Source organism: Eschscholzia californica, unplaced genomic scaffold, assembly GCF_041429995.1.
Source record: "Eschscholzia californica isolate CP2 unplaced genomic scaffold, dmEscCali1.0.p SCAF_1, whole genome shotgun sequence".
Lineage (NCBI taxonomy): Eukaryota > Viridiplantae > Streptophyta > Magnoliopsida > Ranunculales > Papaveraceae > Eschscholzia > Eschscholzia californica.
Genome location: NW_028238198.1, coordinates 63,028,566 through 63,034,565, shown reverse-complemented (window position 1 = coordinate 63,034,565; position 6,000 = coordinate 63,028,566).

Below are 6,000 nucleotides of genomic sequence, written 5' to 3'. Positions count from 1 at the left end.
GCCAAACCTACTACTATCAGAGTTCTTCTCAATCTAGCTGTTCAAAATGATTGGGAAATCAGACAACTTGATGTAAGCAATGCTTTTCTTCATGGACATTTGAAAGAAACAGTGTTTATGACACAACCACCTGGCTTTCAAGACTCCACTAAACCAAACTATGTATGTCAACTTCATAGATCCTTATATGGACTTAAACAAGCCCCCAAAAGCTATGTATGAGGAATTAGTTGATAGTCTTCTCAAAATTGGGTTTACTAAATCAAGTTCTGACTCTTCCTTATTCATTTATAGTCATCAAGGTCATCTAGTCTATATTTTGGTATATGTTGATGACATTCTCATCACAGGAAGCTTATCAGAGATCTGTCACAGTGTGATCAATCAACTTCACTCCAAATTTTCTATGAAAGATTTGGGTCCTTTAAATTATTTCTTGGGATTAGATGTTCTTAGAGATAGATCTGGTATTACTCTCACTCAGTCCAAATATGTTATTGATCTTCTTCAGAAGACTAAGATGGATGGTGCAAAACCTTGTTCTTTCCCTCTTGCTATCTCTTCCAAACTGGCTCCAGATGATAATGATGATGGGCCTAGAAGGTTACCCTAAATAGGTCACCACCCGCAAGTATACGGGCGTCAAGTGATAATTCTGGTAAGACCGGTTCGTTCCTCAGAGACTAAGTGAAACCTATTCTAAGACTTGGAAGTAACTCGGTTTTTGGTTTTGATGAGGTTTTGGTAATAAATTAAAATAAATAAAATATTAAAACAAATAAAAAGATGAACTCAAATGGGGGGAGAAGTCTAGAGATCGGAATCCACCTCAAACTATCATAAATGATTTAACTCTTTTCTAAAATGATTCTATAATTTTTATAAATCAATATCTAGAAAAATAGCCTTATCAAGATATCGGAAAATCAAACGTTGAAACAAGGTTATTCAAGATGTATTATGTTAATCCCAAATCCTACATAATCATGTCCCAACTATCGTCTATCAAACGACAAGTATAAACCATCAAAGAAGTTTATTTCTAAGCATGACCTATCAAGATATAAGCATAAACGATGAAGTTCTAATATAATTCGAAGGAATTGATTAAAACATAGTTAAACAATGACGCACATCATAAGAATCATGAAAACAAAGAGAATAAGTTATTCATGCTTGAAGTTTCATCTTCACTCTAGATACAAAAATTAGCAACTCATATTAGGCATTTGCATCATCAAGATTATAGAAAATATTATCATTGTATAACAAAAAATAAAGGGAAGAAAGTCACCCAATATTAAACTCTTTGATGATGTTGATAAATAGATAAGAAGCTTTCTCTTTTCTGAAATTCTCTCTCTCTTTTTCTTTACACAACTCTCTCTGTTAATGGAAGAAGAGATAAAAGAAAGTCTCTCACAAACCCTCTCTCTCTCTCTCTCTCTCTCTCTACACAACAATCACTTCTTTCTCTGTTTTCTCTCTTCACTCTCTCACAAAGAAAAGAAAGAAAAGATTATAGATAATGATGGTGCCTCCTGTCTAAAGATGAGATGGTGATGAGAATTGATGTTGAAGCCCCTTCCTTCTTCTCTCTCTCTCTCTGAAAATTATGTCATGTAAGTTTTGAGAGGAGGAAGAAGGCTAGAGTTCCACTCCCTGCTTTTGTCCCAAAGAGAAGATAAATCCAATAACTCTGTCCTCTCTCCGTTTTATACAAACAGAGGAGAAAAAAAATATAGCCGACCAACCCTTCAAACTCTCTTCAATCTTCTTAAATCTTCTTTCCTTTCGATTTTCTACATAAAATATCAACCGAACCCAATTCTCTCTGTTAAAATATCTCAGAAGATCTCTCCAAATAACCTCTTCCTCTTTCTATCTCTGAAACAGAGAACAACAAAAATCAAATCCATCTCCCTCCATATCTTTCTCTGATTTTCTGCATCAAAGAAAGAAAGAAAAGAAAATACTTTCTTGTTCTCTCTCTAAGATTTTCTAACTGAGAACCAACCAGCTCTTGTTTCCTTTCTTCACTGTAGAATCTCTATTGAATTCCTATAACAGTAGAAACCTTTCTTTCTATCTAGATTTCCCTTTTCAAGAGATTTGAAAATCCTCCTAATGGTGTCCTTTTATGAATCACACACTTCCCATTTCAATCTCACAAATTCATTGTTCACATTCCCTTTCTATCTCTAGTATATGTTCCTAAAGATGGAAAAGAAAAGAGATTTTGAATTAAATCTAAAGAAGGGAATGAATCAAGTAATGGCGCCCTTCACGTGAAAGTTGTTTGGTAGTTTGGTTGACGAAATTTACTACATCCTAGGCACATCAAGGTTTGATAAGGTGGATGTCCAAACGCTGGATCCAGGCGCACCGTGCCATGTGTCCTTCAGATTGACGCTGGAGCACTAAATATTACAAATGAGATGCACCGAATCGTATTTTCATGAAATTCCAGAGTGCCGTCCCAATATGCCCAAATTAGTACCGTGCACTCCTATCACCGTCCATCTGCTGTGCTGCCCATTCGCCACATGTCCTTCTCGAATTTTGGTCAACTATATATGACCAAAAGTTTGACGCGGGCTAACTTTCTCGTGCGGACTCCGATTTGACTTCCGATTTCGCCTCCGGGTTCGTCATGAACTCTACTTTTCATCATGGTATCAACATTGACCAAAATTGTCAGACTACCTTCATCATCAAATGACCATAATGCCCTTAGTATGTCATTTTCTCGATTTTATTCGGTTTTCACGCGCAATTCCATAAAAGACACCTGGACAAGAGAAACACATAATTTATCAGAGTAACTGCTCGAAGTAGACTAACTAGTCCAAGTTAAGAGATCCAGATGAGACATTTTCATGTCTCATCAAATGACATTCTAACTGATCCTACTCCTTATAGAAGTCTTGTAGGAGCTTTACAATATCTAACATGGACAAGACCTGATATTAGTTTTGTTGTTAGCCAAGTGTGTCAATTCATGCACAAACCCACTAATGCTCATTACCAAGTAGCAAAGAGGATTTTAAGGTATCTCAAAGGTACAAATCAATTTGGCATTCGACTTTCTAAGTCTTCAACTTTCAACATGGATGTGTTCACTGATGCTGACTGGGCTGGGAGCTCATTTGATAGTCGCAGCACAGGTGGTTGGGTCATTTATCTAGCAGGACATCCAAAGATGAGATACTCAACTCTTTATCAGCTCTCTGTTTATATAGAAATAGGAAGAAGAATTAGAACCCTCCAAAAATAGTCGATCCTCCCTCTCTTTCCTTCTATGTATTCAGTCGAAATCTTCTTCCATCTTGATGTTGCCTCTCTTAGCCGAATCACCATAAATCTTTCTATCTCAGTTTTCATTCTCTATAATCTCTCAAAATCCATCTCTATCCAACTCGATTTCTTTCTAAATTTGCTACTATTTTCTCTACTGTTGGTTTTTAGAGAGGATAGAGATGAGATCAAGAGGAAAGAAAGAATCAGTAGAAAAAGCTCCAGCTCCCTCGAATCTCTGTGATCTTCAATCATCAAAACTTCTTTCTATCTTTAGAAAATACCCATTACTACTGTTTCCATATCCTATGTGTAGAGAGAAAAATAATAACCAGCTGGCTCTTCCTCTCTCTCTCTATAAACTTGTCCTTTGATCACTCTCTAAAATCAATCCAAAATCATCACTGATTCTTCTCGATTTATTTTCAGTAACAAGAATCATATCTTCAGCCCTTCAATAATCTTTCTCTCAATCTGATCTCTCTCCTTTATCAAAGAAAGCAAAGAAGATAACTTCCTCTCTCTCTCTCTATATACCTTTCTTTTCTCTCTCTCTATATACCTTCCTGTTTTGTAATTTCCAACCATAGAGAGAAGAGAGGAATAAAGATCATGTCCTTCTCTAATTGAAAATTAGTCTTTCCAAATTAATAAAATCCTCAACTCTCTAAAAATTGGAAATTGAGTTGGTTAGATAAAATAGGAATAAAATAGTTGGTAGGATTTCCCATAGATTTGGGAAATCAGCCAATTAGGTAACGTGTGCTGGCTAAAGGGTGGATGATAAGGTACTTCACGGACATTTAAAGGAATTTACAGCGGACGTCAATGATGAAACCACGTGTTTCTGGAACGAACTGGCTGGTGGATCACCGGGGACTATCAAATTACCGTGTTCCGCTTCACAAGGAATCACATCCAGAAGAAAGCCCGAGTAACACCCGCACGTAACCGAAATAAGCCCACTCACGTCCAGATTTGCGCCACATGTATCTGAATGTTCCATGATGCACTTTGGTCAAGTGACTTGACCAAAACTTTGACTTGCCACAACTTTCTCATCCGGACTCTGATTTGACTTCCGTTTTCGCCCACGAGTTCGTCATGAACTCTAGTTTCATCCGAATATCAAAATAGACCAAACTACCAGAGCATCATTAGCACCAAATTACCGAAATGCCACTAATGTGTCAATCTCCCGATTTTAACCTTTTTTCGCGCTCAATTCCATAGAAGACACCTGGACAAGAGAAACAAGTAATTCATGAGAGCAACTGCTCGAAATGAACTAACTAACCCGAGTTGAGAGATTCAGATGGGACATTTTCATGTCTCATCAACATCCCATTAGTTGGTCTGCCAAGAAGCAGCCAACTGTTTCTTGTTCTTCAACTGAGGCTGAGTATAGGGCATTAACTCAATCTGCTGCTGAAGCTATTTGGATTTGCTCTCTTTTAAAGGATCTTCATATTGGTCTCACAACTCCACCTCAGATTTGGTGTGATAATGTCTCAGCCCTTTCCTTAGCCTCTAATCCAGTCTTTCATTCGAAAATCAAGCACTTGGCATTAGATTTTCACTTCATTAGAAAACTTGTTTCTTCCAAACAGTTGTCTCTCAGATACATCTCCACCCACCAACAGCCAACTGATATTTTCACTAAAGCTTTGCCTGGCCTCGATTTGTTCTACTTAGAGACAAACTGCAGGTTCTATCCAAAGATACCTCCAGTTTGAAGGGAGGTAATAGAGCTTATCTAGCTGCGCGAAGTACTGTATCATGAAGACAAGCATAGAATCATAACCCTAGAGTTGTTAGGGTAGTTAGTTTCGGTTATAACAAACTCCAACTGTTTTCTAACAAACTATTTTCTTCTTTTGATTTCGTTTTTCCTTGATTAAACTTTTATATAAACTCATGTAATAAGTTTTGTTAGATTCAAGAGAAATAAAATCAATTAGTCTGAGTGTCTATTAGGATGTAGCGAGCACTTCGGGGTGTGCGGCCATATTCCCTACATCGAAATTCTGAATCTGTCCCTAACATTACGCCATCTTATTACACAGAAATTGATTGATACATAATCATGATAAATACGATAACAACCATAACTCAAACATTCTAAACTACTGGGCCTAAAGCCCAACAAACTAAATGCGTAAAGCCCATCAAGCCATTTTATTTATACCTTTATTAACCCTAGTTCAACAAATCATGGACTGCACCTCCACTGGGAATCGAATTTGAGACCTCTAGGGTTTCAGAGTATATGCCTTACCATCTGCCAATGTAGAGGGGTTGAACTCCCATTTCAGGAGCCTCTAATTTTTCAATTTTAAGACTCCTAAATGAGGGTCTCCTAACTTAAAATAAAACGTGTGTAATGTACGTAATTTAAATTTGATATAATTCTAAAGATAAATATTAAAAAGATGAATAAGAAAACTTAAAAAATAGAGTAAAACTAAAAAAAAAAAAATTAATTTTTTTTTTTTAAAAATACTCCATAGATTGTGGTGACTCCCCCATTTTAGGAGATCCGCCGCAATTATAGCCCTTGGGGCCCCAACAACTATAATATAAGGGTGGGAGCCGCAACCTCCGAGCTTCCAACCCCGAGATAGTCTTCCCAGTTGAAACCTTATACAAGGAGTTAGGCTCCCAATAATTTGAGTTGGGAGTCCAACCCCTCATACATTGAGT